The 15,643-nt window shown below is 34.0% G+C and overlaps 1 pseudogene; it reads left to right on the top strand.

The window, feature by feature from the left end:
• Positions 1-795: 795 nt before the first annotated feature.
• On the top strand, positions 796-11,109 carry LOC134272631 (uncharacterized; annotated as a pseudogene).
• Positions 11,110-15,643: the final 4,534 nt, after the last annotated feature.

Below are 15,643 nucleotides of genomic sequence, written 5' to 3'. Positions count from 1 at the left end.
AAAATTAAAAACACCTGTGAAATGTTTCTGGTACAGAAAGTCAATAAGGAAATGTGGCGATCATTATCGGCATCTGCAAGGAAGACGGATCTTGACATACAAAAGCCGCAAAAAAATGGTGCATGCCATAGTTTCGATGATCCAAGGCAGGGGCACAAAGGTCAAAGGGGTCACCATCAAGGATGATACAGGGAAGTACAAGTCTCTCTGTGGTGTGACCTAGCATCTTAAAAAATGGCATTAGACAAATGTTAATATATCTGATATAAGTCCAAACCTACAATAATGAAAAATCTGTATCCATCACAAATCCCTATGTAGTTGTAGTAAGTGAGATTTTATATTTATAGTACTTAGTTGAAACATAACATTCAAAGTGAAAGATATAAAAATTCTTCAATTAAAAGACAAAACACATCTTCCTTGTTCACGTTTCTAATGATATCCAATTTATCTTCCTCTTGTTGCATTTTTATTTATTCATTTAAATAGATATCATTGTTTTATTGTATTTTTACTTCTTAGAAAGTACAGGCGCCTGCATATACAACTTTGAATCAAGACATCATAGCCTTCAACATTGAAGATACTTCCCATCTATCGGTGACGTCTCCATATGAGTGACAAATTCTCGAGAGGGACGTTAAACAATATACAATATATCCCATATATCGGTTGTTTTGGGAGGGAGGGATGAGAGGTGTAACTCCAGAAAACAATGAAGACCCCGCATCTCGTTAGTGATAATTTTTCCTTGTGATGACACACTTAGCAGACCAGTATCGGGAGGCAAGAATGACTAACGCTGAGACCCTCAGCAATGTCAAAGGCAACATTGAGAAGGGAGCAAGAACTACTCATATCAGCAAACCCGGCAAAATCTGTCCATTATGCATTATAAGTCGCGGGCTCAAGTGAGGTTTTCTGATCAAAATTTGTCCGTTGTTTGTCATCCTCCTAAATTTTCACATTTTAGATGTTACGGTTGAGTCCATACATACCATTATCGAACACTGTATCAAAATATTGTTCTTTTCATGTAGTATATACCTCCTGTGTGTCACTCAATTTTACTGTAGAATTAACGAAATCACGTGGCGTCGTTATCCGACTTTACGGATTACCACACTGTGGTTTACTGAATCCATATCACCACTCTCTGTAACAGATGATGTAGTGCGCAGAATCATGACCTATTATTTCTTGCTCCTTAAAAAATTCCTTTGTGATTATGCCTTGTTTTCAGGATAAATGGACAATTGTTCTCTTAAGTGTTATTTTGCTTGAGATTGAGGGGCAAAATGAAAACCATCTATCCTTCTGTGTTCAATAAACCAGAAGTGAAAAAAGAATTAGATAGATTACACGATCAGTACGTACTGGTTCCTGCCGACAAAGCAGGTAACAACATTGTCTTCATTTGTAAGGCTCATTATATTAATTGCATTTTAGAAGAACTTGGATTTAATTCTACGAGTGGTAATCCTACTTATACATATACTACTCTTTCTAAGGAAGAAATTCTTCAAAATCACCTGTCAGTTTTGAATACTTTTAATATTCCACAGAGCCAAAATGAATTTGAACTACCTTATATATATTGGATTCCGAAACTTAATAAGAATCCTTACAAACAAAGATACATTGCAGGTTCAACCAAGCCTCTTTCGTTACTTCTCACTAAAATATTGACAGTAGTGAAGGAAAAACTTCAAGAGTACTGTACAACTATATATTCAAGAAGTGGTGTAAATCAGATGTGGATACTTAAAAATTCTAAAGAACTTTTGGACAATTTGAAATCACAAGACTTTACAAAAATCAACAGCATAAAAACTTACGACTTTTCAACTTTATACACAACAATTCCGCACGACAAATTAAAATCCAGGCTTTTTGATATCATTGACAGCTGCTTCTTCAACAAAAATGGAACTCGTAAGTTTACTTACCTCGTCATTGGTCATTTGAAAAATTATTTTGTTAAAACAGATTCTGATTGTACACATAAGTACTCTGAAGTTGACATCAAGAAGATGCTTGAGTTTCTGATTGACAATATCTATGTGGTTTTTGGAGACCAGGTATTCCAACAATCAATTGGAATTCCCATGGGTACAAATTGCGCTCCGTTATTAGCAGACTTATTTTTATATTCATATGAAGCAGAATTTATGCAAAATCTTTTGCGTGAAAAGAAAAAAACACTTGCTGTGGCCTTCAACTCGACATTTAGATATATCGACGACGTATTGTCGATAAATAATGATAATTTCCATTCCTACGTCGACACGATATATCCTGGTGAACTTGAGATAAAAGATACCACAGAGTCCAACACAACTGCTTCATACTTGGATATTTTACTTGAAAAAGACCCTAATGGTAATCTAATAACCAAACTATATGATAAACGTGATGACTTTAACTTTTCTATCGTCAACTTCCCTTACTTATGCAGCAATATACCTTCATCACCTGCATACGGAGTATTTATATCTCAGTTGATTCGATACGCAAGAGCATGCTCTACGTATGAACAATTTCTTAAACGAGGTAAATTATTGACAAGCAAGTTGATGAAACAAGAATATCAACAGTCTCGTTTAAAGTCATCATTTCTTAAATTCTATGGTCGATACAATGACCTTGATGCTCACTCCTCCATGGCACCTGATCCCACCTCTGGTGTTTCGGAGGTCCGTGTTTGCTCTGCTCTTATTTTGTATATTTGTTTAATGGACGTTGAGATTGAATACTGTTTCGTATTTCCATATCCTTCCGCAACTCCTCTTATATATACTACTGGGTAAAATTTAATGACAGTTAACGGTGTAGGTTTTTAGAATGGCGTAGCTTATCTTGTGACATTTGCAGCTGTACATCTGTATAGATAATATTTTTTTTTATTTTTTACATATGTATATTATATAGATTATAAATTTAGATACATAGTATTGATAATAGACTATTCGCTGTGAAAACTTTCCTACATGTAGGCTGGGTGATAAATGGACCTCTTGGAATTCATTCCAATACCAGTAATCGATTTGTATCTGTTAATCGTGTCGAAGCGAAACCCATGATCAACTTGGAGGAACAGATTCAGGATCAGATCAATCATGACTATAATGAAAGAACTATTGATAAATGTGAGCCCTCAAAGGAGGATAGAAGATTCTTAATATGCTATATTGGTAAAGTAAAACATGCTTATAACAAAGTACCGGGGACAGACATTATTATATGTGTAATTTGTTATATCCATTAAGTGTTCAATGAATAGGATTGCGCATGCCCGACATCTAAAAACCTTGAAATTCTGAGAGGAACGTTTTTACCAAACATTTTTAAATCGTTGAAAATCAGACGCCCAAAATGTAGCAACTTTCATAAGGGTAATGAGTTAAGTATTATGTGGCAACCCATAGAAGAAATATAACGCCAAGCATCAGGAAAATCTTCTGTGTATTTTCAGTAAGTCAACATTGGTATTTACCTGATGAGCGATACTCATTCTGTTTGTCAGGTTAGGATTCATCCCCCGTTATCGCGATTGTCTCTGAAACAAGGGATATTTCCTATTATGGTCATAACTCATTCGAACCAAAGGGTTTTTTCGTGCATTTCAACTTTTCGACCGCTCATTATTTCTCTGAAGACATTTGCAGAATGTCAGCAAGTGTGGTAAATTTAAAACGTATATCTGACTATTTTTACGTAATTATGTATTATAAATATTAATTAAGAAATAATTAGATAACAAACGTGTTCGAAACTAATGTTATAGATATAGATAGCACCGATGCTCTTACAGCTACTCCTCATACTAAACTCATTAACTTCTCTCTAAGTTGACGTGCAATTTTCTGTTTTCAAATATTTCTTGACCAGTGCTTGCTAATTACACTAAAGGGGTAGTGGAATTTCTCTATCATATATTACATTTTTATAGATTGCTGTCAAGTAAATGCTTTCTAAAAATCTGTATATTCTTGATTTAACATGAAGAATTGTATACATGTACTAGTATCTCACCAGTCCGAAGAATATTACAAAGTAGCAGACAGGACGATAATGGATCTACCAGATGTGTACCTTTTAAATTTATTTACATAGTTTTGTATTCTATTTGGCTTTTTTTTTGTGATAAAAGTAAGCTTTATGCTATCGAAAACCAAGTTAAAAAAATCATGTGACTTCGGTCGGAGACTTCAAGACGAAGAAATTAAAGTAAGAATACGCATAGCCTATGGCTTAACAAACACAACAAACTTCACAAAGGTCTACTGCTTCACAATTCATGATTCCTGAATGGATAAGATGAAAAGGACAATTATTTTCTTTTAAGTCAGCATCAGTTTCTGGATGATGGTACGGTCAGATTGACTAAAGAGACGCACGTACTGGTCACTCTAAAACAACACATGAATCGGGAGTCTCAGCCGGAATGTGTATCCTTTAACTATCCGATAACTGTATATCATTTTTCATTACAATGTTCTGATTTCATATCCATTCGAAACAGATATCAGCATACATTGTGTTTTGTAAATATTAAGAACCATTTGATTTTCTAAGGACCATTTTTCAATATTTTTTAAATCAGAATTTAGGGCCGTTTCAATACTAAATGTATCATTTTCATAAATATGCAGAGTTGCGTCATCAGCAAACATATCGATATTTGCATGACTAACATGTAAGGGAAGGTCATTAATATACAACAAAAACAAAAGGGGCCTAATATTGATCCTTGGCACTCCTGCTGTGACAGATAAGACATCAGAAGAAGTTGTACCAATTTTTGAACATTGTGTCCTGTTATTTAGATATGAGTGAAACAATTTAATTGACAATTTATCAAAGTTGTAGTTCTTTAATTTTTCTATAAGAATCTCATGACTCACAGGTACTCGGTAGGGGTTTGTTTTTGTTGAGCTAAGTTTGCTGATATGGTGAAAGGGAAAACAGTACTTTTACAGGGATTTATCCATACGACATTACTTCATGAACATAATGTATTCATTTTTATCCATTGCAACCAATCGTGAATACTCGGTCATTTCTGTTCTCGAACATGGAAAATTTCCGAAATGTTACGAATACCTTGCGAGCTAACTTCAGAGTAGGAACTTGTTTGGTTTTGTACACATGGTCAGCGGTCTATCCCCTTGTGAAGGATACTTTCAAATACCAATTTTTCAGAGATTAAGGCATGCTTATATTCATGTTGTAGAAAGATGGAATGATGTCGTTGAATATATTCTTCGAAAATGTACAACTTACCTTATTATTTCAATATTGGCCTACATATACATATAGAAAAAATCGTCGTTTTTGTGTTGAACACGTAATCGGCGCGAAACCACTCTACACCAAATGTCAGGGTTTCGAGGCAGTAAAAACGCGATATCTGAAGAAATATTTCATCAATGGACTTGAAAATTAATAGGCTTCTTCCTTTTATGCTGCCACACAAGTATGTAAACGCTGAGAAAGGTAAATGCAAAGGTTCTCTGTCAATCTTGCCCACAAGGTAACGAACACACTAACACACATACATACGCACATTCGCGATGCTATATCCCCTCCGCAACTAGTTGCGCGAGGGGATAATAATCATCGATATTTCAATTTATGCAACGTCATCACAAAGACACACACAATTGTAATGGACAAACGAATACAAAAGAATTTTTAAAATATCAATAATTTTTGTCACAAAGGATAAATCGAGGTGTACCATTCTATAATGCTGAAATATGTTCCAAAGCGACAGGAATTTCAGTACTTCCAAATGGTTGTAAGTTCTTAAGTTGAATTTCTTATTTTGTTTTACTTAATTATTTACTCCAAAGAAAAATTAATATTTATAAAATCATGATTAATTTACAACTTCTATTCTGTTAATTAAAACTTGGGACGCCTGTCCACTTTTTATCGTTAAAATGCAATATATGCTGTTTCAAGAACTACTTTATTTAAACACACTACTAGTATGTCAAATTCACTTTGTCATATATAGTTACTATGCTGTGAAATACACGGACATAGAGATGAAATGTAACTTTCCGTATAATGCTCGAATTCCTTATAACACACATTCTCTTTGACTTTGGAGAATGTCACAATGTCCACACGAGTACCAACTGGTATTATTTCCTCTCTCATTTACTTCATTCATAAATGGATAAATTCATTAAATATATTCACCTTTTGGCGCGTCTGTAGTTATTCATCAAGTTTTCCCTTTGTCATGAGATGCTGAGTATATTCTTGATTTGCTTGAAAGGCAGGAATTTTTACATATTCTTGCAAACAAGAACAGGGGTGGGATGTTGATCCGCATTTCAGCCCCACAAATCCATATAAGCGCTGCAGGGCTGATACGACTTTTGTGATGTCAGGCATATAGCCTAAAATTATATGCAAAAATCCATATATATTACTTTATACAATGTAGGTAATGGTTTTCTTAGCTTTAAAGATGTAATTATTAACTGCATGGAATATTTACCCTTCTTAACCTGCTGACAGGTAACACTTTCTCGAAAGACTCTTGAATCATGACAGGATCCTGGCCATTTTGCAACCCAGTCTGAAATATGTTTGAAATAATTTTTTTATTTTGCTGATTTTTCCAATATACTATATCTCTTTAAAATCAATGTTATTTTTGTATAAGTAGATTTGTTGCATATCTTATTATATAAATATAATATGTTATCACGTATTGAATTATATACTTATTTATTACCTCTTTTAATAAAACACTATTTTCATTCAAAATTAATTTTAAAAAAATAAAAAATTATAATTACTGTGACATTAAAGGAATGGTATTCTTTTCTGTTGACGTAATCAGGTTCATTTTCATTGGGAGTTCAGATCCGGATAAACGTTCCATGAACACATCCCAACACACCAGGGAACCCTTTAAGAAATTAATTTCATGTATTGATATATCCCTCAGATTAGCTGCAACAAAAATAATGTCTTCATTTTCTATTTATTTTTTTTACAAGATTTTGTAGAATATCTCAAGTTTTTCCATTTTTATTTTTTAATTCAGTTAAATTCCATTATTTTTCTTCCAATAAATATATACCATAAAAGAGAAAACCAATTAAAATTTGTCAACCTTTTATAAATGAAAAAAAAAACAAACCATTAAAAATGTATAATTATGGAGATACATGTACCAAAATAATATATTTTTTTACTGAACGTGAAAGTAAAATTATAAAGTGTAAAATAGTTTAGATTTTTAGCGTCTTCTTTAGCGATCCTCGATATCCTGGTCAGACCCATCGTCCTTTAAATCCGTAGAGTTCCTCGTTACTATGACAAATAAGATTTTATGGTAAGATTTTTGCTAAGACAAATCTTTACTAAGTTTTTGCTAAGATAATTTTGTGATCCACCTAAGTACGTGATCTTAGCTAAGTCTAAATCTTAAAATTAAGACAAAATTTTTACTAAAATTTAAGACGGTGTTTAGTGTTATGGACAACAATGTAACCCCCTCCCGTTTCCCGTAGAAATTATTGCTTGAGAAAAATCCTTTATTCCGGTATGAAAAAAATGGAACTAAACGTTTAAATTAACGAAATAAAAACGTCATTACAGTTGCTTCCATTAGAAATTAAAAAAGATACTGTCACGAAAGGTTCAGAATGTTATAGATAGGGGTATTATTTATTTTATTTTAAGAAAAATAAGTAAGGTCAGGGGCCTGTGTGTTTGTACTCTCCTAAGTAACTTACCAAGAGGCCACACTACTTTTTCTACGCCAAACATTGGCACTCTCCGGAAATATTATTTCTACCTTTGTAATATTGTTATGTGTATTTTCGTCGTTTTCGGCTGCATTATTAAGAGTGCGCGCTTTGTACTATCCACATGTTGTGAATTCTCACACCTTATACCTCACTTTTATAGACGTGGTGGCAGCGGTATCTTTCTCACGACTCTAGGTTTTTAGAGAAGTCACATCGGAACGGAGCTGCTCCTGTTGGCATTTGTGAACGGTACAGTGCATATTCTATTCTCGAGGTTGTGACCGATTTTCCAGTATGGCGAGCACACCACGTGCACCAAAACAGTGGTGCTTAACAGTTAACAAAGACTGAGACAGTAACTTCGTTTGAAAATTGGCGTCAAAATTTGTTGTATACCCTTTCCTTAGACAAAAATTTTGCTCCATTCCTTGTATCAGGAACCTGGTGGGAGAAAAAAACAAAGAGTACACCGTACCGCGGGTCCAGTGTTGATGACGATAACATACCCGAAGCGAGTCGACTTACGAAAGAGCAAAAGATAAATATCTTGGAATTGATGCTAGGCCAGATTGCGAACTATTGCCCTACAATATCTCGTAACACCATTGTGAAAAACTCAACATCTATAGATCACCATAAAAAATTAGATTTTAGAGTTGAAGGTTCTGATAGATGTAGCATTGTTTGGGTTTTGCTTAATGATGTTGATATTGGCAAAAAATGCAGAAGGCAGTTTTCTCACTTGTACAAAGACTGTATTCAACAACACTGGACACCTATTTTAGAGGTTACAAGGAAATTTCAATATAATTATTATCATTCGTTTCAAATCACAAGAAGGCAATTTCCCATTACTTTAGCTTCAGCTAAAACTGTACACAAAGCCCAGGGTTGTACCCTCTCTAGTACAGTCATTCACTTGGGTTCCCAAAAATTTGACACATGCATTATGTTGCTTTAAGTAGGGTGCAGAATTTATCTTCAGTGTACCTTTTTGATTTCTGCGAGGCAAATATTAAAGTTTCTAGTGCTGTAGAGGAAGAAATGTATAGACTAAGATAGAATGCAAAAGTTGAATTAAGTATACCTATACTGTATGATGAACCAGGATTTAAGATAATGTATCATAATACTAGGTATCTTCACAAACATATTTCTGATGTAAGAAATGAATTTTCCTTAAAGGCTTTAGACATTCTTGCTTTGTCAGAAACACGTTTATCGACAAAAGATCTTTCATCAAATTACGACTTGGCTGGGTATGAATTGTTTAGGTGTGATGAGGAAATGATTGACACAGATAATCGACCATATCATGGCATTGCAGTGTACCATAAGTCAGCAATACATTTACAAAATATTAACTATCTGGGGATGGAACTAGTTATAGGCAATTTAAATGTTCTAAATGAAGAGATGTTTTTGTGTTTCCTTTACTGTCCTCCTAAAAAAAACTGTTCTTCATTCATACAAAAAGGTCTTTGAAAAATTATTTGACAAATGTGAACATTTTCAAAAACAAACAATTATAATGGGTGATTTTAATATAAGTGTATTTGAAATGCAGTCTTTTGTTGAATATGTGGTGAAAAGGTACTTATTAAGGCAATTAATAAATAAGCCTACAACTGATTATGGCACTACGTTAGATCAAATATACACAAATGTCAGCAATGAAGAAATTTCTATGATAGGCACTTTAGAATCATATTATTCTGATCATAAACCTATTTATATAAATCTGTGCTGAATACAGGTTTTTCCCCTTTTTAGTACAATTTGTTTCAACAATTTACTGTCAGAACTAAATGCATATAATATATAATTAATTTATATATTTATTTTTACATCTATTTAACATATATGTATGAGCAATGGTTAATTACATTTGGTTCATAACATACTGATTTCAGATGCCAACTTTAGAAGACCTTATATTCCACCAGTCAGCATCAAAGTCTGCGGTGTATCCAGAATTAAAGAGTACATAAACGCAAGTGGAGAGGAAAAGCAGTTAGTCATAATGGGTGTAGCAGATAACACCATGGCCGTTAAATGTACAGTTAAATGGACAAGGTGAGACTGATGGAAGTGGGAGCCTCTGTGATGTTGATAAACATCATTGTCAAATCTGGCACATCGATCACCATCACATCCAAGTCCAGGGTTTGTAAAACGGGACCTGTAAATGTGTCGGCAGACCTTGAAAGGTCTGCCATGGAGATTGCTGTCCAACCTACATCTCCCGAATCTCCACTACTAGATGTGGAGAAATCACCAGTCAAAAGTATGATGACAGTTAGAGGACAGGTCGTAGCTGTAAGTATTTAAAATTTACTTTATTTTATATCATAACCATTTTGTTTACATATTATTGTTTGATTTCACAAGTAATTGTTAACTACCTTCATATAATACTACTTTGTTGAATATGAATATGTATCACATTTCACAGGAGGAAATGACTAGAACTGTCATTGTTCGGGGAAGAGATGTCAAGGTCAAGGCAGTTGTCCTTAAAGATCATTCTGGGAAATGTAAAGTGTCCCTGTGGCGTGAATTTTCCACCTCACCAATCTCGGTTGGGCAGCATGTAAAGATAACAGACGTTGTTGTACAATCGTATAATAATGAAAAGTCATTATCAACAACAACAAGAACCCAAATAGAGGTAAATAATATTTTTTTGACTGATATTAATTATAAGAAACTTTGATATTTTATAGGAAATATTCATCTCTCTTTAATATTAATTGTTAGAAACTGAAAAGTTTGGATTTAATGTTGTTAATTGGGTTTATTACTATAACTGTAATATTCATTACTTGGATTTCTTAGCCCATAGACAACCCCAGGGAGGTAGATGTTGTCAGAACCATTATCGCCTTCAGTGTTGGAGAAAGTAGTCTGCTTTTGGTTGTGGATGATGGGGAGCTGTATCCATCATACAGAATAGCAAATAGCCTGATGGAAGAGTATTTGGGTTGCTTGAATGATGAAGTAGAAGAGCAATTGACCAGCTCATTGCCATTGAAGGCAATCCTAACCATAGAAAATGAGGAAATCATAGACATCCAGTAGATGAAACTAAACCGTTCATTCTTTCGGGACATTTTATCAGACTGCACTTAGATAATTATCAATTACCAAAAAATAAGGATTTCAAATAGCTGTATTACTGTTTTCATATTTTGCACTATAGTTCAGTTAACCGGTGGGAATGACTCACACAGATACACACATGTAATTGATATAATGTTTTCTTCAAGAACTGTTACAGAAAAATAAGAATGTTATCATTTTAGTGCCATTTCTTTTAAGATCAGACGAGACGTTCCTCAAAATCTGTTTTGTATATTTTCGTAATGTATATATGAAAAATATTCAAAATTTCAATTACATTCTGACTTATACGCCAGTTTCTAAACGTTTTTTTAAAAATCCAAACACTTCTACATTTGGAATTGGAAAATTATTTTTCTTCTCCAAAGGATTATATAAGAAAAACTCCTCATAGTATCTTGCAGAAATGCATGGTAAGGTACCTCAATTTTTTGTGTGTAAACATGTTTCAGTAGCAAAACTTCAATGGCAAACTCTTAGAAAAACTTTTCTATTATTAAGGAAGTCTCATCTGTCCTTCAACTGACCAAGCTTCATATGCCTTATTTAGTTTGATACAGTTGTGTTTAACGTATATTTAAAATGTACAAAAAATGACATAAAATACCTAATGTAAAAGCTACATATATATCTGTAGTTATAGAGAAATATTACTGTACTGCAGGTGGGTGTTTTCATTTTACACTAAATGTATGATATTTTTTACACTTTTATTAAGGTCTTCCGTTTCAGACGGAAGACCTTATAGTGATTCTACTGTTTCTTTTTATTATTAAGGTCTTCCGACTTCCTTCGGAAGACCTTATTGTTTTCCGTCGGTTTCCTATTATTAAGGTCTTCCGTCTTCACGGAGGACCTTATAGTTATTCTATTGTTTCTTATTATTATTATTCTTATTATTTTTTTGACTTTCTAATTTTGTGCACGCGATTTCTCGAAGACTGCTGGATAGAATTACATGAAATTTTCAGAAAAGATGTGTCGTAACATGAACTTGATCTATCTGAGTGATTTTTTGGAAATTCCGTTTTGGTGCCAAGTTACGGGACATTTCCTGATTTTAAAATGACATTTTGTCCACGGTTAAACTCAAAAACGGTAAAACATATCGATTTGAAACTTTCATGGATTATAGATCATGATATTCACTTTCCAGGACGCGACTTTTCGTTCATCGTCAGTACTTCCGGTCCATACGACAAGCGAATTAAAAAAAACGTATTTTCTAACTTTTTTGTTTTTCAATATTTTTTATTTATTTTTGGAATATTAATAAAGACCCTTCTATTGATGCTTATTATATAAGTTGTTTGCATATTGGTTGATCTGAATCCTAGATAGTCATATTTGAAAATCTGAAGCGGGTCCAAGATGGCGTCTGCCTCTGTCAACTCCGCCATTTCGCGAGTAGGGGTTTATGGATTCAGCTGAGCGTTTGACTAAATGATGCATGAAAAGAAAAAAACTACGTGGACTTTCACCTATTAGTACGCTGCAATTCAGTGACAATCTTAAAACTTAATTTCCGTTTTACTGCTTTAGTGAAATTGCGCTAGATACGTCTGTGCAATGTGTTAAATTTACTTTCTTAACGTCGTAATTAAATAAAGGCGATAAGAAGCTGTTTAATTTAATATTTAATTTCATTGAAGCTCACACACCTATTTGATAGATCAGTTCAAAGGTTAGGCATGAACATTTACTCGTGGTGTTTTTCGCCAGATTATGAATAGTGGCCCGCCTTTCATGATTCGTAGACAGGTATACTGTTGCAGGTGTACTGTATACATAACTATATTTAAAGCAGTATTCAAAATTTATTAGTTTTTCACAAACATAACCAATGTGTTTCCCATGTACACTTGAGTCATATTAAACTAATACAAAAAACAAAAATAAGAAAACCTTTTTTAAATAAGATCGTCTAATGGAGTGTATATTAACATTCTTTTTTAGCTCACCTCAACGAAGTTGGGGGGAGCTTATGTAATACCCTCGGCGTCCCGGGTTAAGGTTAAGTTTTTTGGAGCAGTTTTCTTTTTAAGTACTTCTATGTCCTATATTGATTAGACATGCATAGTAGATGTTGCTAGTGAGTTTCATTGTACCAGTCAAAGTTTCAGATGCTGAAATTTCAGCAAAGGAATGACCAGGTTAATGTTTTTGGTGCAGGTTAACATTTTTGGTGCAGTTTTTGGTGTAGGTCTCATTTCCGAGTAACTATAAGCCCTATGTTGACCAAACTTACATGGATGATAATCTTAGGATGCATACTACCATCCTTGCTTCGGATGCTGAATCTGACCTACATTTTCCGGTTGAGTGAACAGGCTCAAGTTTTTGGTGATGGTTTCATTTTCGAAGATACTTTGAGCCCTATGATGACCAAACTTGCATGGATGATACATCTTAGGATGTATTCTACTAGACTTGCTTCGGATGCTGAATCTGACCTACATTTTCCGGTTGAGTGAACAGGTTAAAGTTTTTGGTGCAGGTTTCATTTCCAAGTTACTATGAGACATATAATGACCAAACTTACATGGATGATACATCTTAGGATGCATACTACCAGCCTTGCTTCGGATGCTGAATCTGACCTACATTTTCCGGTTGAGTAAACAGGATAAAGTTTTTGGTGAAGGTTTCATTTCGAAGATACTTTGAGCCCTATAATGACCAAACTTACATGGATGGTTCATCTTAGGAAGTATTCTACTAGACTTGCTTCGGATGCTGAATCTGACCTACATTTTCTGGACGAGTAAACAGGTTTAAGTTTATGGTGCAGGATTCATTTCTAAGTAACTTTGAGCCCTATAATGACCAAACTTGCATGGATGGTACATCTAAGGGTGCATTCTACTAGGCTGGCTTCAGATGCTGAATCTGACCTACATTTTCTGGATTAGTGGAAAGGTTAATTTTTTATACAGGTTTCATTTGCAAGTAACTTTAAGCCCAATGTTGACCAAACTTACATGGATGATACATCTTAGGATGAACACAAATGGACTTGCTTCAGATGCTGAATTCGACATACATTTTCAAGATAATAGACCTCGTAAAAGTTATGGGTGCAAGTCTATCACCAAGAAACTATAAGGCTTAATATATAAACCAGTTGCTTAAATGATTCATCAAGGGATGAAAACTCTCAATCTTGCTTCAGATGCTGGATTTTAATTACATTTTCATCATGAAGAACTAGTTTTTATATAGGTCTATTCCAAAGTATCAAAAATGCATAAATTTTGCATTTTTGGATGTACACTTTTTGTTGTTTATTGGGTGACTTAAATTGCCTTACTTAAAGACAACACACGTTGAGGTGAGCTCTGTAATCTCTGATTACCTATGTTTCAAAGATATTTAAAGTTGAACATTGAACATAAATGAAATCTGATTCTTTGACCGTCGAATGGCAAGACATGTCTTTCATCGAACAATTTCTACCTTTTCATGAACGTGTGAAGAATTTCACTTCTTTTGAGTTACTTCCCTATTTAAGATATAAAATATGTACAATCTGTTAAATATATTTTTCTTAACCTCGAAATTTAGGCTTAAAGAACGTTCCCTTTTCTTTATTTTTTTGAAGCTATATCATCCATTTTATGAAACATTCCAAAGAAAAGCTGCACAGATTAACTTGTGGCGTTTGGCGCGAAAATATAAATTGTGGCGCGCCTTTCATGATTCTTAGACAGGTGTATTGTTGAAGAAATATATTCAAATACATTTAGAGCAGTGGACTCAAACGCGTAATTTAAGCGTGTTGGGAATAAAGAGGAAAAAAGTGCGTTGGATTTTCACGCTGGCGACCTTGGTTCAATCCCCTTTGTGACCAAATTTTTTATCACTTTTTCAGCTCGATTTTAGGTTCTTTTCCTGAAACGGACGGAAGACCTCTCGTTGCTCGCAACGAGATCGTTTCTAGTTATTATTATTATTATTATTCTTTTTTTCATTTCCATGGCGATATCTCCGCTGTGACTGTACGGATTTCAAAGATTTTTACAGGAAAGATGCACCAGCTTAATATCTCCAGACGTGTTTTTCATTTTTTCAAAATTTTCTTCTGTTCGCGATTTTTGGGGAAATTTGTATTTTTTAAATGGATTTTTGTACACAACTTTTCTCGAAAACGGCCAAAGATATGACATTGAAACTTATGGACATGAAAGACCATCACATGTAGATGTGCCGAACGTCCTTCATTTTTTGTCGTTTCTACTTCCGGTCGCAAACGGAAGTGAATTCAAAAAGTCTAATTTTTCAACTTTTTTGTTTTTCAATATTTTTTTTTCGGATTTACAGGGTTTATAGAGCGTCTTCAAAGATATCTAAATATGTTTTTATTTTTTTCATGCGTGCGTTTATTGCAAAGATATGACCGAACCACACTTTGTCTTACTGTCGGGGGTTCGAATCCCGCTCGGGGCGTTCCCCAAATTTTTTCTGTTTTTGTCTTTTTTCAGTTGCAAATTTCTTTTCACTCTTTTATAACATGTGTGGAAGATTTTGCCGATTTTTAAAAGCTATATTTGGAGATATTTTGTGAAATACCTGGAACAATCGCGATCTGTGTTGAGAAACTGCTGTAAGTGAACGTAAACGAAAAAATACATTATGAAATTTATTTCATGGGATGACGCAGACAATATGGAAAAAGAGAAGTCGGTCGGAAGACCTGCTTGTTGCACCAGCAACAAGAACGCATCTAGTTATTATTA

This window comes from Saccostrea cucullata, unplaced genomic scaffold, assembly GCF_032062105.1.
Source record: "Saccostrea cucullata isolate Sc308-1 unplaced genomic scaffold, CSIRO_AGI_Scuc_v1 ctg2148, whole genome shotgun sequence".
NCBI lineage: Eukaryota > Metazoa > Mollusca > Bivalvia > Ostreida > Ostreidae > Saccostrea > Saccostrea cuccullata.
Note: the sequence above shows the minus strand (reverse complement) of the source record. Positions and strands in the feature narration are given on the sequence as shown.